The following is an 18,788-nucleotide window of genomic DNA, read 5'->3' as shown; positions in this document are numbered from 1 at the left end:
GTTGGTAGAAAAATCTGACTTGGAACTTAGCACCATACTCGTATCTCAATCAGTTTGTGTTGCTATGACAAATTACCATACACTAGGTAGTATAAACAACATATATTTATTTATTACAGTTCTAGAAGTAGGAAGACCAAGCCCAAGCTCCAGTGTCTGGTGAGGGCCTGCTTCCTGATGTGTACATGTCCATCTTCTTGCTATGCCTTCATACAAAAGAAAGCAGAGAGAAGAAAAGCAAGGTTTTTCCTGTCTCTTAAAAGGGCACTGATCCCATCATGAGGGTTTTGCTCTCATTAACTGCCCTTCTCCAAACACCATCACACTGAAGATTAGGGTTTCCATATGTGAGTTGGGAGGACACTAATATTCAGTCCATAGCTACATGGTACCCCATAGGTGTTTGGTCAGTTTAACATGAATTTAATCAAATGGAAATATAGTCTTAGTTCTTAGCTCAGAATACAACAAAGGTGCTTTAGAGATATTTTAAGTAGCTTGGAAAGCTGTCTCTGATCAGAGAAGAGAAACTAACATTTCTGAAATTCATACTATGTGCCAAGCATTATGCAGAATGCTTTATATACATATTTTATACAATTCAATGAGGCTTCTATTTTGTCTTTTTTTCCTCTTCTTTATTCCTTAAATTTTTTTTTCTTTCATGAAAAAATCAAGGATCATGAAATTTAAGTAACCTGGCCAAAATTATCCAACTAGTAAATGAAAGAACTGGAATTCCAGCTTGGGCTATCTACTTCCAAAGGTTGTTTTTTTAACCACTATCTTGTGACCAATATTTTTGCTGGCCAAGTTAAAGAGTTGAAGTGTCCACAGAATGGTTTTAAGAAATGCCTGTCATGAAACAGAGATTTATTGATACTGAAAGGGTTGAACTGAAAAATGCAAACACAGTAGTTTAATTTTTCTTCCAATTCTGGCAACTTGGCAAACTAAGCTAATTCAGAAACTCTCATGGAACAACTACTTGGAGGGCTGTATGGATTTATTTTTAGTGTGATATGCCTTGGGGGGAATGAACAGAAAATCATACACACACACAAGAGACATAGCTATAAGCAAAGACGAGGGGTCTCTATATGGAAAACAAGCCTTGTGGGAAATTAATTTTCAGTCAAAAATTAGGAAACACACACATTCACGTTGAAAACACTAGAGAAATTAGTGATAGAAGGAACTTACTCAACACTGTATAGGCTATATACAACAAATGCAGGGCCAACGTCATACTGGTCGGAGAAAAACTGAACGTATTTGCTCTAAAATCAGGAACAAGACACTGTCACTATTCCTATTCAACATATTCCTTGAAACTCTAGCCAAATCAATCAGAGAAGAGAAAAACATTAAAGGCATACAAATAAGAAAATAAGTTAACTATCTCTGTTTGCTGATAACATGATCCTATATCTACAAGACCCCCAAAAAAACTCCACCCAAAGACTTCTAGAGCTGATAAACAAAATTAGTAAAGTAGCAGAATACAAGATCAACATACATAAATAAATTGCTTCCCTGTACTCGAATAATGAATCTACTGAGAAAGAAATTAGGAAGATTATCCCATTCACAATAACCTCAACAACAACAATAAAATACTTGGGAATATAACCAAGGAGGTAAAAGACCTCTACAATGAAATCTACAGAGTACTGAATAAAGAAATTGCAGAAAACCTTAGAAGATGGAAAACTTCCCATGTTTTTGGATGGGTATAATTAATATTATCAAAATGACCATACTACCAAAAGTGTTATACAAGTTCAATGTAATTCTCAGCAAAACATCAATGACATTCTTCACAGAACTAGAAAAAAATAGTTATGTTAGGTAGCAGTGGTATGTAAACCAATAATATAGCAGGGTCCTCTTTAAATTTCTTTTAAGGCTAATGAACAATTGAGTAACTTATGAAAAAAAAAAAAGCAGGAGTACCAACTCTGAGAATAAACACATGGAAACAAAGGGAGCTAGTTAAGAAATATGTCAAGAAGGAAAGATCAAAAGAGTTAACTCCTAAAAAGTTTAACTGAGATCATTGTACAGCCAGGCTTTATAGCCATAGGTTTCTCAGAGTAAATCAGAAGGGAAATCTTTTTAGTAGTGCAGATGCACTAAGATGAAGTTTTTCAGGTCATTGACTCCAGCACCCACTTGTAGATGAAGCCCCCTCCCCCCCTGAATGGGATGGTCACCATGACAGATGCAGAAAGACCAAGTAGGGTCAAAGCTCCCCAACCAATGTGAAGGAAGAATCAAATATTTGATTGGTGAAGACTGCAGAAGGTGGAACCTAGTTCTCAAGACAGCATAAAACAGCAATAAATTTGGAAGTAGCATTATTTCTTTCATCTTTCTCTGCTCAGAGATGACCCATTTTTTTCTCAAGAATGTTCTTTGCTTAAACCTTACTATAATTTCACTCATACTAAAATTCTCTTCCTTGACTTTTTGTGTCTGGCTTTAAATTTTCTTTGGTTGAGATTCAAAAACTAAGATTTGGAGTTTAAGCTGCCTACTCTCCAGTGACAGTGCTAACATTTATTTGCAATAAGAGACCCAGAATGACCAAAGCAATTCTAAGCAAGAAGAATGATGCTAGAGGTATCACAATACCAGACTTCAAATAATAATACAGAGCTATAGTAACAAAAGTGGTGTGGTATTAACACCAAAACAGACATGGAGACTATTAGGATAGAAGACATAGCAACAGATCCCAAAAAGATACAGCCATTTGATATTCAACAAAGGTGACACAAACATTCATTGAAGAAAAGATTGTCTTTTAAGGGGTAAAATTGGATATCCATGTGTAGAAGAATGAATCTAGATCTCTATTGCTCAACCTCACTAAAGTCAACTCAAAATGGATAAAATACCTAGGAATTAAACCAGAAACACTGCCACTGCTAGAAGAAAATCTAAGTTCAACATTCCAAGATATTGGCACAGGTATCAATTTCCTTAACAAGACTCTAAAAGTACAAGAAATCAAGTCAGGAATCATTAAGTAGGATGGTATCAAATAAAAATGCTTCTGCATAGCTAAGGAAACAATAAAGAACATGAAGAGAGAGCACACTGAATGGAAGAATATCTTTGATACCTGTTTCTCAGACACAAGATTAATATCCAGAATATATAAAGAACTCAAAAACTTAACCCTAAGACAAAAAGAAAAAAAAAAAAACAACTGGGCAAAGAACTAAATAGACACCTCTCAAAAGAAGAAATACATACAATGGCCAACAAATATTTGAAAAAAATGCAGATTAAAACTATAATGAGATTTCATCTCATTCCAATCAGAATTATCAAGAATACAATTATCAAGAATACAAATAATAAAAACAAATGTTAGCAAGGTGGTGGGGAAAAAGGTACACTAATGTTTTTTGGGGGACTGCAAATTATTGCAACCATTCTGGAAAACAGTATGGAAATTCCTCAAAAAACTAGTAATTGAAATACCATAAGAGGCAGCAATCCCACTTTTCAGTATTTATCCAAAAGAACTAAAATCACATACTGTAGTGATACAGCCACATTAATGTTTATAGCAGCACAATTTACAACAATCAGGTAATGGAACCAGCCCAGATTCTTATTAGCAGATGAATAGATAAAGAAAATGTGATACACACACACACACACACACACACACACACACACACACACACACACAACTGAGTCTAACTCAGCCATAAAGAAGAACAAAATTATGTCATTTGAAGGAAAATGAATAGAACTAAAGAATACCACGCTAAGCAAAATAAGCCAGACTCAGAAAATCAAGGAGATTGAATGCTTTCTCTCATATTTAGAAGCTTGACCAAAATAAGTGGGAAAGGTGTATTAGGGGAATCCTATGAAAATAGATCAGTGGAGTAGAAAAGGGGATTGAAAGGAAGGGAAGATGGGAAAAAGGAGGACTGGTGGAATGAAATCGACCAAACTAGCCTATGTACCTATATGAATATACCACAGTTAATTTCACCTCAATGTTTAGCTATAAAACATTAATTTTAAAAAATATTTTTTTTAGTTTTAGGTTGACACAATATCTGTATTTTATATTTATGTGGTGCTAGATCAAATCCAGTGCCTCATGCATACAAGGTGAGGACTCTACCACTGAGCCACAACCCCAGCCCCTAAAGCACTAATTGAAAAAAAAAAAAAGCAAATAAATAGAAGGAAGCATTAGAGTAGAGGAAAGGGAACAGGAGAAGGGAGGAAAGTGGAGAAAGAGGAAGCACTGAGAACTGAATTGGAGCAAATTATAATCCACACTTATACATTATATCAGAATGCACTATAATTTGATGACAAAAAATTTAATTACAAAACACACATGAAATATTCACCATAAGTCTCACATCAGGCACAACAAACAACAGGGTTAAAACCCCAAGAACTTGAACTACTTCAATAGTAATATTATACACACACACACAAACACACAAACACACACACACACACACCTAAATTGATGATAAAGATGGAAACCATTGGGAAATAACAAGATTCTGAAAAAAAAAAAGATGACAAGAAGAAAAGAAGAAAAATCAAAGTACAATTTTTAGAAATGAGAAATGCGGAGGTTTAAGTTAAAAACTCAATAGCTCATTAGCAGGTTAGAACTGGCTGCGACAGTTGTAAATTGAAGAGGGTTCCGAGCAATTTTCCAGAAAGGAGCTCAGAGTCTGAAGAGATGGAAAAAAAGAAAGAAATTCTAGGCACCATGGGGATGTGGTGAGAGGTTCCAGCATTTATCTAAGAGGAGGTAAGCAAGAGAGGACAGAGAGAACGGACATGGGCAATATGCAATATGTTATTCAATGTTCGGTGACTGAATAAACTTCCAGAAGAGACAGAGGCATGTATTTTCAGGTGGAAAGCATAGAGGCCCAAGGAGTTTAACCAAATACAAATCTATTCTGTTTCAAGGGAACACTTTGGTCAAACTGTAGGCAGACCCTTGTATGCCAGCATCAAATCAATTAAAAATATTTTATAAGGTAATAAACAAAGAGCTCATAACTCAATTACAGTAAAGAGGAATGAAGAAAGCACATTATTTTTTTTTAATGAAGTCCCCCAAGTTTAAGCCCCTTAAAAAGGAAAAAAATTGGAATACCTGCAATTGGCAGTCATCACTGTTTTTATGGGACTTCTTGAGGCAGCTCCCCCCTAGCACTATGTCCCATTAACTTCCAATTAGCATTCAGAAAGGGACACATCTAGAAAACAAAAGATTAAAAGGAATGTGTGTGCATGCCTGCATGTGTATGTATGCATCTCAAGAGTGTTTGTGTTGGGCTCTCTGTTTGTTTGGGTATGTGTAGAAAAGTAAAGGAAAAGCACGGATGTGGATGTGGCCATGTGGCATTGCATCCTGGAAACTGCACAGCAGTGCACCTGTTCTGCTCCCAGAACAGCACCATCCTGGTGACGGAGGGAGGAAGGGTCCTTTTAGCAGTGCATGCTGAGATTGCTGCACTCATAAACCCCAATTCTCACATCAGGTGTAGGAGAAAGAAAGGAAGACAGACAGAAAGCAGTGAATGCAGGCAGAAATTTCTGCTGTGGCATCTTCATGTATAACTTTAATAATTTGAGACACTGCACTCACAACAAGATATGGATAGATTTGGGTTCAGAAATTCTAGTAAATGAATAAAAAAAATCACAGCTGAGCATCTGGAAAGATAATTGTCTCCTAGGAGTAAATGATTATGGCTGTAACCTCCTTACTGAAAGTCCAATAGCACGAGTGTTTTATTACCTTAATTGAGCTTTAATCTGAAAATGACACAGCAAGACTTTTGGTTTCAAAGGAAACAGAAAAAAAAAACATGTATTTTCCAGATATCTTTAGAAAGCTATTATATAGAATGAATCCGAATGATTGCCAACTATTCTTTTATTAGGATCCCATAAGTACTGTCTGATGGGTCTAATCCTCAGTAATACTATAGAATAGTAGGTAAGAGCTCAGATCCTAGAGCTAAACACCGAAGTCCCAGTCCTGCACTCACAATTCATTATTGGTGCTTTCCTAACAAGTGACATTATCTTTGTGCTTAAATCCCTCTACTTATAAAAATGAGAGAGTGGGAATAAAAATAGTCTCTACCTCATGGAGTTGTTCTAAGGGTTGGATGAGTTAAAGTGTGTTATGTGCTTGGTTAAAGCCTGCTTGGTAGTATTATAGAACTGTTAAACCCACTTTCCAAAATTTCCACAAGAATCTGTATAACCTCAAAGTGCTTGCTAATAGCAAATGGAGTCAATAAGAGAAAATGCTAACTGGTTTTCTTATTACTGCTTTCCCACCTCCAGGAAAGAGTCTCGATATTTTGTTTCCCTAAAGTGTCCCTGAGGATAGTTGTATTATTGTTACCACTTTTTTGATGGCTTTCTCAGTGAGTAGCAGACCCCCCCCCCCCAATCATCAGCATCAAGTTTGGCCATGTTACGTGTTTTAGACAAGAAACTGTGAGCAGAAGTGATATGAGAAATTTGCAAAGAGAAACCTTAAGAGTATTTCATGGTTGTACTCTTTGCCATTAGGCCAGATAGGAGCAGTTCCAACAACACAAATCCACTGGGAAGAAGATAGAAATCACAACCATATCCAATCTGCATGAAACATGGCTAAGAAACACACCATTGGGAGGCAAGCTCACAGAGAGTTTGGAGATACTTGTTAGTAACATATAACTTGCCTAAGCTGACTAATACAAGGGAAGATGGGGAAAAGTGCTAGTTGTAATAGAGGCAGAAACTGTGCATCAGGGGCAGAGAGAAATCGTCCAAGACTGAAGGAGGGTTCCCTCACCACCACCCCCAGGGACCAAAACTTATTCCCCCATATTCCTGCCATCTCTCTGCCTAGGATAGAAAACTGACATGAGGAAAACAAGCAGCTTGATGCATTTAATTATGAAGAAAGGCTAAAGACATAGGCTTCTAGTCTCTGCAGACATGCTCTTGGTTACCTATCTTCAAAGGACCAATTATGTTGACTTTCCCACACAGGCATATCATGATGACCACCGTATTTCACAAGTTAAAGCATCTCCCTGAAAGATCTGGACTGTGTAAACTGGACATTAGGACATTAGCTGTACCATTAGGACATTTCTGACAAAACTTCTATACCCAGTAATGAATGAGATTTCATTTCTCACTCACCCTAGCAAGATTGGGACTCTGATTGACAACAGTGAACTAATCTAAAATATCTAGCATAAATTTATGGCTGCTATTTACTTGATTCTAGAGACCTCACTTCCATTTTAAGAACTCCTTTAAAAAAAATGCAAGCGATTATATTACCTGGTATTGATGCAATAACTGGATTAGGGACCTTATAATATTATAGTTCCTGTGGTGATGAAGTTCTGACATGCAATTTATTACTCATGAGTAACATACAATTAATGTTTCATTGGCTGATATCTTCATCTTCTCCACTTCCTTCAGAACTCTTTGGATTGTTGACTACATCCACCTACTTTCCCATCCCAGGGTGCTGATTTTAGTTTCTTATCTTGTATATTAACATCCATCAGCTTTTCTTACTATCAAAATAATCTCAAATTCATTCATTCCATGAAAATAATTAAATTATTTGCTACCTAGATAAATATATTCCTGGTAAAATAGTATGTTAATGGCAGAGGAGCCCAACAGAATAATAAACCTGGCAAGAGCCAGTTCCCACCAGAATAGAAACACACTATTATTTTTTCCATCTCTCATTTCTCTGATCTTATTTGAAAATATTTTCTTGATTTTGTTTTTACTCAAAGCCAACATACAATTTCTCTAACTTTCCTTTACACAAAAGCTGCTTGAAAATTTTGTTAATTCTTAGTATTTCCAATTTTCTCACTTCTTTCTTTTTCCCAGTGCCCCACTCAACCTCCTGTTACCAAATGTCCCTGATGGGATCCATATTGTGTAACCCACCAATGGACATTTGGCCCTCATCTTTTGTGACTGTTAGCAACATATGTGAGAAACATGGCGTCTCTCTTCCAGGAAACTCTTCTTACATGGCTTTCTGTGGGCATCTTCCCTGGTTTTCTTTGTACCTACCTAGCAGTTGCTTCTCTAATCTTTTGTTAGTTCTTCATCTTGACCTTGTCTTGACACTGGAAGGCTCCAGTACTCAGTCTTCAGATCTCTTCCCTTCTCTGCATTTTCCTTTCTCACCCCTTTCAAGATGTCATTCATTTTCATGTTTCAGATAACCTCTTCATGCTGTTGATTCCAAAATATACAACTTGGGAGGCTGAAACAGAAGGATGGAAAGTTTGAGGCCAGTGTATGCAATTTAGCAAGAACTTGTCTCAAAATAAAGACTTGGGATGTAGCTCAATGGTAGTCTCCCCGTGGGTTCAATCTCCTGTAATGTAAAACAAACAAAATATTTATCTTCAGCATCAACATCTCCTCTGATTCACATATGCAAACACTTTCTCAAGATCTTCCATTAGATATCTTTCACAAATCTCAAATTTATCCAAAATTAGAATGCAGGTCTTCACCTGGTCCAACCTACTATCATCTTTGACATAGAATATTACTGTAGTTTCCAACTAGTCTTCCTTTCTTCGCTTTTATGCCTTCCTATGCAGTCCATTATCAACAAAGCAGTCAGAAGGTTCCTGCTGAAGAACAGATGATCTCACTCCTCTTCTTGCTGATCTCCACAGATTCCCAATAATCTAGATGTCTCTGTCAAAAGTCATAACTCTTCCTGGCACTCTTTTATTCTTTATTCCTTTTTTTTCCCCTTTAATATAGCCAGAGTACTTATCCCTTTCTCATATACCTTATCAGGTCTTATGTATTATGATTTCTTTTATTGTTTGTTGAATGTGAGAGCCAGAAATTTTACTTTTGTTTATTGAACATCTAGAAGAGTAAAGTGTACATCAGATGCTCAATAAATAACTCATTGAGTAAATGAATGAGTAAAGTGTTGGCAATCCCAGGCCACTACTCTCAGGTTTGGCTAATGTATACTGCAGCAGGTGGGCCTAGGCAGGAGCCCCATCCCTCCCCAGGACTGGATCAAACACTGCATGACCTTAAGGTCCTTAAATTTTGTGTCAGAGGTACCTTACTTACTCACCTAGTCCCAAACCTGGCCAAGTGTGAAAAAGTCTGCTCCTTAATTAAACATATTTAAAAAATATGATAATAGAGAAACAAAAAAAGTGATTCAGTGTATTTTGAATTGCATCCCCCATAGATCTGGGCACATACATTTTTGTTTGTTTTCATGGAACACTCTACTGATCAGAACAGAAATAGGGGGAAAGATTCATTGCTTCTGGGGAATGCAGGTGCCTCTAGGAAGGGAAACATTGTGATTACCATATTTTTTTTAAAAGGTTATTTGAATCTACAGCAAAAATGTTGTGAAATTGTACATTAATTTTTGGAAAACATTAGAATGTAATTATTTACTCTGCTTGCTGCTAGATTTAATATCCAGTGCAGCTCAGTTCAGCTCAATTATTAACACTTTGCTTCTCAACTGTGCAAAGGTCATTTAGTTGTCGGGAAACTCTTCCTAAGCTTCCTGAGTTAACATTCAAAGGACTTTCTGAGAAGCAGGAAGCCATAGGCATGCCATTCACACATTCAGAAACTGCACTGGACCTCTAACTGGCAAAAACTCTTTTGTATTCAGATTGTAATAGGGCTGTCTGCTTAGGTTTTAATATTGAATTCACCAGAAAAAAAAGCCCCCCATAAAGATCCACTGTGTGACCTAGTACCTCAACTACATCCAAAATGCTACTCTCTACTTCTTGGTATAAAGGTTTCCAAGGAGAAAAGGGAACACCTTGGGTTTTTGTTTATGTTCATTTGCTTGTTTGTTACCTGCTGGCCTAGCAATTGCAGCAGAGATTTGGAACTTCAACAGAGAAAGCTTAAGCCTTCATCAAATTAAAAACCCTTCTGATTGCTTCGATGTGTATAGTTTTGTTGTTTTCTTTCATTTAAGTTGAAAAATAAAATTGGTATTTGAAGTGCCCATAGCATTATAATGAACATTAGTTATAATGGCAATGACCTCAGACCAGGAAGTAATGTGGAAGTACATACGAAGGATCCTCTTCAGGACACTTTCATTAAAAGCAACCTATCTGTCCTACCTTATGACCACAAGTCTGTTCAATTTAGCATTCATTAAAAATGGGTACTGTTGATATGCAGAGCCCCAAGCTCACTTCTGAGTCTGAGTCCCTCATTTAAACGTATCTGGGCAGCGAAAGACAAAGGCCGCCTCTTTCTCCGGACACCAACTTCAACCTGCATGTAATATTTCTGTCCTTTGTAATTGATAAATCAGAGAATCAGGCTTAGAAAGAAAAAAAAAAAAACATCCCACAGTCTCTAAGTATCATTGTGGAGAGGGCACCATAAAGAAACATCTAGCAGAAACATATGTTTGCAGATACTTTTTATATCCCAAAGCGGGGTGGGGAGGATCGCACTGTAGGATTGCAATTTACATTTGGATTGTTTATTTATACGTTAAACACAAAGTCCCTAGGAGAAGTGTTGCTTCCAGCACACACAGCAGGCCTGAACAGCCAACTGGTGCCAGCAGCACACCTTCCTCCTCTGCAGACCTGGCAACTCAGTCCCCCACCTGTCATGCAAATGACTTTGCCTTCTAGATATCCCAGGCTCCAGCCAAACTCCTTGAGTTTCTTAGGCAGCTGCTAATCTCACCTTGTGCCTAAAACACAGATCTGCAGTAAACTTGCTGCACATCAATCTACTCTGCCACTTGCTGATTTTGTGACATGACTTGAGGACTCTAAATCTCAGTATTTTCTTTTGTTACATTGGAGTCATGATAGCTCTACTCTCTTTTAGTTTTTTCCAAGGTCCATGTGAAGAGTTTGACTCAGTGCATGGCACAGAGTAAGTATAGTTGTGGGGGTTGGTTCCAGGACCCCCTCAGATACCAAAATCTTCAGATGCTCAAGTCCTTTATAGAAATAAAAAAATTTAACAAAAGGGCATATTATTCTCATATAACTACTCACATCCTCCCATACATTTTAAATCATCTCTAGATTACTTGCATTGCCTAATGCAATGTAAATGCCATGTATTTAGTTTTTATACTGTATTGTTTAGGGAATTATGACAAGGGAAAAAGTCTGTACATGTTCAACAGAAAAGCAATTTATTTTTTTTTCTGGTATTTTCCACTTGGTTGAATCCATAGATGCAGAACTCAGATACAGAAGACTGACTTTACTGAATAAATACTTCCTATTATTATTATTTCTTACTGGCACCATAGAACATTTGCTTCCAAGTTATTTGCCATAAAGAAAACCCTAAAATTCCAGTAATATACTTAGGATTTCTTGGCCTTTAACCAGTTTAGGGTTCAACTAAAAGTAGAGCCCAAAACAAAGGTTCAATTGATTGATTTGGGAGTTGATGTCAGGGATGTTGAGAAAGTGGGGAAGTGAGGATAGGGAGGAGCAAAGCTAGTTAAGGTGTGTTAATGGCACTGTCATGTGCAGAAGCCAGGTCACAACCATTCAACTTTTTGAGAATTTTGCAAGCCATTTGTTAAACACGGTCATTGTTTAAAAAAATAAATAAATTATAATCACATATCTTTTGATGATGGATAACTCCTGAGAAATGCAAAACACTAAGTTATTTCATCATTGTGTGACCATCAGAGTGTACTTACACAAACCTAGATGGTACTGCCTACTACACATCTATGATTTAATATAACTGTTTCCAGGCTGGTGGGAAGATCCGTCCATGTGCAAGATTTGCTTTGTGAGTTGTTTTCACTCATTATCAGCTTATCTAGAGTTTCCAAAAATTCTTTTACTGCTTTCACATCAGCACCCACAGACTTACCATCCTTTTCACACTACATAATGAACAGTCATCCTTGAATCATTTGAACTACCCAGAGCTAACAGTAAATTTAACATTTTAGTTGTAACCAGTCTTCCTCCCTCCCCAACACTGCAAACAAACTTTTTGCTTGGGCTATAATTGTCATGGTGATAATGAACTGATCTCCAATCTAGGTTATTAGAAGTACAGGTCCTTCTTGAATTTTTGATAGTCTCAATGCCTCATTGGATCCTTTAATAGCTTCTGTCACTTTGTTCTTGTTCCTCAAGATCATCACTCTAGTAAAAGGGGACATGCCTGGCTGGCAAGCAATAACCATCTCTTGATTTCCCACCTTCCTTCTCCTTAATCACTTTTAATTTTGTTTCTAGTTCAATCATTTGACATGGCCTCTAATTGACAACTTTGCAGTGGATTTTGTAGACTTTGGGGCCAGTATGAACAGAACAACATGACGGTAAGTCAAGCATTAAGGAAAATGATGCAGTCAGGAGACACAGTGAACATGAGCTAAATGAGGCAACAGAACACTGCAAACTGCGTTATAGTAAACTTTTGTGTGTGTGTGTGTGTGTGTGTGTGTAGACAGACAACACTCTAAAATAATTATTAATAGTAAATATTAAATCAGTAATAATCATTTATTATCATTACCAAGAATAATGTCCTGTATATAATTGTATGTGCAGCACAGTAAGTTTGTTACTTACTGCACCAACATCACCACAGACATGTGATTACTGCATGGTGCTACGATATTACAGTGACCAGGCACCAGTGGGTCATAGGAATTTTTTATCCTCCTTGTAATTTTATGGAATCACCTTTGCATAAGCAGTCCTTTACTGACTGAAATGCCTTTATGCGGTGCATGATAACATAGAAACTTTCAATTATGTTAAAAAACAAAGACACTCATCATCACTTCTAATTATTTCACTAGTATCTATTCTCTTGAGGCCACTTATTGCCATTGTAGCTACAGGTCAGAAATAGAATGGAGTGGTATTTCTGCACTTTTCTTCCTAACTCCATGTTCAGTGGTATAACACTGGTGGCTTCAAAGCAGCCTTGGTGGAGATTGGCAAATACTATTGGGCCTTTTTTTTTCTTTTCTTTTCTTTTGTGTCAATTGTTAAACATTTACAAGTACCCCAGTTGTTCATATGGGGTTACTGCTGTGACAACCGAGTTTTGATCCAGTTGGGAACCCTCTGAGAAACTGCACAGACCATGACAGATCAGTATTCTACTGAGGGCTGAGGAACTCTGGGAAAGTTATCCCTCAACAAATGAAGCTTATGGCAGAGCTAATGACCTACCTGTCCTTCCCATGGCTAGAAAGTAGTCACAGACAGGCAGAGCCCAGAATGCTAGAATGTACCATAGTGTGAGCTATATGCAGAAAAGAGTACAAAATGATTTTTTTCTAATTTTAAAAGAAGTTTCATTTTTAATAGCTTTGAGACTTACAGAAAACATCTATGCATCCCTCATAACATTTTTTTAATGTTAACATCTTGCATAGACCTGATGCAATTATCAAACTATGAAAATTAACACTGGTACAAGCTACTGGTTAAACTATGTATGACAAACTGACTTCACCATTTTTTTTTTTACTGAAGTTTATTTTCCATTCGAGGATCCTATGCATTAACACACACTACAATGAATTGTTATTTCTCCTGAGTTTTCTCTGATTTGTAAAAATTCCTTATTCTTTTCTTGTCTTCCACGGTCTTGACACTTGTGATTGAAGTATATGGATAGTATCATAGTGAGAGTAATGTCAGTGAAAAACCACCAGGTGATTCCACTTGTGACAATTAATATTATACGCCAAATTGAATGGAACTCAGGTTGCCCAGATATTCAGTCAAACACTATTCTGAATGCTTAAGACTGCCTGGATGAGATTAACATTTGAATTGATAGACAGAATAAAGCAGATTGCTGTCCTAAATGTGTGTGGATGGGCCTTGTCCCTGTTGAAGGCCTAACTAGAACAAAAAAAGCCAATCAGAGGGACTGCTTCTGCCTCACTTTCTTCAAACTGAGACATAGGTTTTGACCTGCCTTTGGAATCAGATGAAAACATTGAATTTGACATTGCCAACTTCCAGGAGAGTACTGGCTCTCCCAGTCTTTGGACTTAGAATTGAAACTAAGTCTTTGCACTTTTGGGTCTCTAGCTTGCCAAATGCGGAACTTGGAACATGTCAGTCTCCATAATTGTGATCCAATTCCTTATTTTCTCCCTTCTTTTTCCTGTATTCTCTCCCTAATTAGTTCTGTTTCTCTGGAGAACCCTGACTTACACATACAGTAATCAAATGAGCAAGACTAATATTACTAGTTGTTTTAGTCAGTTTTTTTTTTTGCTGCTCTGACTTAAAGACCCAAGGAGCACAACTGCAGAAGAGGAAAAGTTTATTTGAGGGCTCACAGATTCAGAGATCTTAGTCCATAGAAGGCTGGCTTCATTCCTTGGGGCTCAAGGTGAGGTTGAACATCATGGCAGGAGAGGATGGCAGAGAGAAACAGTTCACATCACGGTGAACTGGAAGCACAGAGAGCTCTACTCTCCAGATACCAAATGTATACCCCATAGCCACGCCCCTAATTAACCACTTCCTCCAGCCACACCCCACCTGCCTCCAGTTACCACCCAGTTAATCCCATCAGGGATTAATTTACTGATTGGGTTAAGAATCTCACAACCCAGTCGTTTCTCCTCTGAACCCTCTTGCATTGTCTCACATGTGAGCTTTTGGGAGACATGTCACATCCAAGCATAACACTACTAATAAGACATACTAACATCATGAAACTCCACATGATGTACTAGGAAGTTCACAACATTGCTTTTGTGGTATTCATTCCAAAAATGCATAGCCTCATTTCAATCATGGGAAGACCTCAGACGAACTCAAATTGAGTTTGTTGGAATGTTCAAATTCTGTTGGTGAGCCAGAAAACCAAAGTTTCTTCCTGAGATTCTTCATCTCCTGGCACCTCAACAACATTCAGGACTTCTTATTCTGGCCCAGGTGTCAAGTCTTCTCTGTTGTATTGACAAAGCGTGCAGGTACAGAGATGAACCCTTTAACGCACTGCTCTCTAACTGCTGGTTAAAGAAAGCCTCATGTGCTAATCCCTTTTATTCTTCCAAGTGTTACACTCAGTCTCAGGATACTTAGCCCAAAGTATCTCTGGGCTCCTCATTCTGAAGATACTGGTGACCAATCATTCTAGTTCAGGTTCCTATGAAGCTTTTTCCCTATAATGCCAGGGTAAATGTGACCAGAAGAGATTCAAGCCCTGTATTCAGGACCCTGTACTTCCAACATCCATGTGGACCCCACTATGAATTTCAGCTCATCAAACCAAACTTATTCCTTCTGGATGATGAGATTAACCTGGGAGTGGGACTCTGGTTCCTCTCTAACACCTGATCTCAGCCAGGATCATTCTATTAGCTGTCTCCTAATATCCTAGTAACTTTGACTTTTCAAAAAGATGTATCCTGGTGTACTCTCCTTCCTTACCTCCTCTCATCAAAAGACAGCAAGAAGGAAGAAAGGAAGGAAGGAAAGCTGGAAAGAAGAAAGGAGAGAGAGAGAGAGAGAGAGAGAGAGAGAGAGAGAGAGAGAGAGAGAGAGAGAGAGAGAGAAATCCTATGAACACAAATAGATTGCGGAGGGAGATGTCTACCTACTCATCAGTGGAGATATGCACCAGGCTCCTGCCCAGTCAAAAACTCCTGGAAAAAGCTAGGAACTTCTAAATTGAACTTTAGATGAAAAGAAACAAATGTATTAGTGACCTTATGGAGAAGATAGTTATCCAGATTTTACTCCTGTATCAAAGAATTGTGTTTTCTCTGCAAACTAATTGTGTTAGGTATGTTGCCATAACCCTACATTGAGAGGGTGCCCTGGATTTCTGTTTAAAATGTTCTTAAAAATATTTTACCACATCACACCACGGTACCCATAGGATGAATTTCCTTTTGATTTTAATGCAAATAGCTTTGGAGCATTTGTGTTTTTGTTTTGCTTTGCTTTTGTCTGTCTCATGGATACATGAGATGTCAATTGTTAGCTGGTAGTGTTTGCTTTCCTTTTTTGCTATAATGCCTACAATAAAATGTTTTTCCAAGCTCAGCAAACATATAGGATTTCAGGATTTATATTTTGCAGGTTAAACTTTAGCCCAATTTTATCATGTTTTTCTTGCTCATATTTCCCCTTTGCTCTAAGTTCCTTAAATATTTTTTTTTATTTATTATATCACATGTACTTTGGGAAATAATTGAAATGTTTTAAAATAAAAAGATTCACAAATATATGAATCACATGATCTGATCACCTTGGCACTGCCCAATCTTTCCCTAGTACCCATTTTAGAAATGGTTTGATCTGAGATGATTTCCCAGGGCAATCAATAGTATTTTTCTTTCTTTTTCTTTACTGGTTTTTCAGAATAACAGGTGGATTTTCTGGCATGCTCCAGAAGTTGAACAATTAACTTTTTTAGTATCATGAACTCAAGGTTTAAACATACTGATATGTTTCCATCTCACTTCAGTTAGGTTTATGGCGCTCAAGTGGTGCTCTAGCCATAGGAGCCTTTTCTAGTTGGCTCCTGAATCCCTTTGTCATGACTTGGGTAGACTTTGGCAGATTCCTTGCTCTGTGGCATGATAACATGCTCCAGGCTCATTTTGTTGATTTCCTGCATCAGACTTGGAATCTGCCCTTTTTGAAAGAAATATCACATCTGGACTTCAGGAATGCTTGTGACTATGGGATTAGTCATTGCTTCTAATCATTTTCAAATTAGAAATAGGATTATTTCTGAAGTTTATACTAATATTTCCAATTCAAATTCAAGACTGCAGGAATTTTACTTAACATCCTTTGTTTTATATTTGCATGTCCTTTATTTTACACTAAGAATTTGGATTCTAACAGACACAAAATAATAGACTGTGAATATAATAAAAAGATTAATTTGCTTTATTTACACAGAGTAGTTATGACAAAAGGATAGCAATACTATCCTCAAAATATAATTACTAACAAGGTAAAAAATACATAAAATATATTTGCATGTGATCTAATTTCTATTTGCTTTACGCATATGTGTGTGTATGTGTGTGTGCATATGTATACATATATACATATATATATATATATATATATATATATATATATGCTTCACACATATACTACACACATACACACACACATTGTTGCACTGGAATCTTGATCTGTTTTAGTATCCTGTCCTCCTGGAGTTCTTTCATTCTTTATGGTGATGTTCTTCCATTCCTTGATTATCTCTTGTTATAAAATAATATTATAGGAATTTGACCTTGAAACACCCCCTTGATCACTTTTACATGAAATAAGTTTTCCTGAACTTCTAAATGTGCTTGAAGAAAACTTCTCTAACTTCACATTCTAGAGTTTTTCCATCTGTCGTTTTGTGTCGTTTTCAAAAATATGGAGACTTTCCTTTCTGAAATCTCCTGGCTCTCTTTCCCATTCCATTTTTATCTAGATCTTCTTTCCTTTGTCTGTACTGAGCTTCTCAGTGTGAATTTCACCCCCAGCACTTGCCCCTCAGGTGGAGCTTCATTTTCGAGGGAGCATTGGGCAGTGAGCTTTGAACATTTGTGGTCTTTGGCTCCCCCAGCCCCTCCAAACCTTCCAGCAGACTCTGCATTCCTGCGATATCATAGTGTTAGACCTTTACCATCACCCTAGAATGTGGCCATAACTTCAGTTATCTGTAGCCGATATTAGATTATATATCCTGGAGGGAAAGTGCCTATTTGTCTTCATCATCATTGTAAATTCTGCTTTTACCTGCCAGTCCCTAGAGCTTTTAATTGAATCCCTATTTCAGATGTCCTGCGGCTTCCCTTCACTTCTGATTATGGCTGTCCATTTCATGCAGTTCTTATCCCTGCCAGTGGTTTTTCTCTACCAGGTAATATTTTCAGTTTCACAGAAATACTTGGTCACCTAGTTTTATTGTAGATGTTGATCATGGACTCTTTATCCCAGTCTTTGTTTCCACAGGGGGACACAGGGAGATTTAAAACTATGCTGCTCCTGCAGCATCTTCCAATTGATCAACAGGGTTTAGGAAGGTGAATCTTGTCTCTTTAGTTGCAGCATAGAACTCCAGTGTGCCCCTTCAATGTATGGTACCAGCTCAGAGATTCAGACACACACATAAAACTCCCTATGAAACACTCTGCTCCGTTGCCACAAGCTCTCAAAAACATCAGCCTTCCAAATCAAACTTTCTTCTGTGTCCCGTACTCAAGTAATTGGAAATGAAACCATCATTGACTCAATTGTTCAAGATGGAAACTTCAATTATGCATAAAGCCTCCTTCTCTAATTCCAACATACAATCACTACACAAACCCTGATGTTTCTGCTAAATATGTCCATTTGTCTTCATCCTCACTGCTAGTAAACCCACCCCATTCATACCTGTGCTAGAAATATGCTTCCTCATGAAAATTCCTGCCTCTCCACACTCCTTCCATGAGCTCCCTCTTCAGAGTAGCCTGTGTTGTATGCCTCTAACACAAATCTGGTCATCTCTCGCTAAGCCTTACAATCCAGAATCCTAATGATCTGGCAGGGCTTATCTCTTGAGCTTCACTTCATTCCACTCTCCCCTTACAACCTGCCATTCAACTCTGCAAAAAAAAAAATCCATTCCTTGTGTGATTCAGGCTCTATGTCACCTACAGGATATTGCAAAAATATCTCCTCTACTTGGAGCACTCTGCCCTC

The 18,788-nt window shown here is 37.5% G+C and overlaps 1 pseudogene across 1 annotated transcript in view; it reads right to left on the bottom strand.

Moving 5' to 3' along the window:
• Window positions 1-18,582, bottom strand: part of LOC110598024 (translation machinery-associated protein 16 pseudogene) — a 51,568-nt pseudogene extending 32,986 nt beyond the window's left edge. Inside the window, exons 1-2 of the transcript XR_002483810.3 lie at window positions 18,480-18,582; window positions 8,134-8,329 (exon numbers count right to left, since the gene is read on the bottom strand). The product of XR_002483810.3 is annotated as a translation machinery-associated protein 16 pseudogene (transcript). The remainder of the gene's footprint in view (window positions 1-8,133; window positions 8,330-18,479) is intronic.
• Window positions 18,583-18,788: the final 206 nt, after the last annotated feature.

The sequence above is a fragment of the Ictidomys tridecemlineatus genome, chromosome 4, assembly GCF_052094955.1.
Source record: "Ictidomys tridecemlineatus isolate mIctTri1 chromosome 4, mIctTri1.hap1, whole genome shotgun sequence".
NCBI lineage: Eukaryota > Metazoa > Chordata > Mammalia > Rodentia > Sciuridae > Ictidomys > Ictidomys tridecemlineatus.
This window is presented reverse-complemented; position numbering and strand designations above follow the sequence as displayed.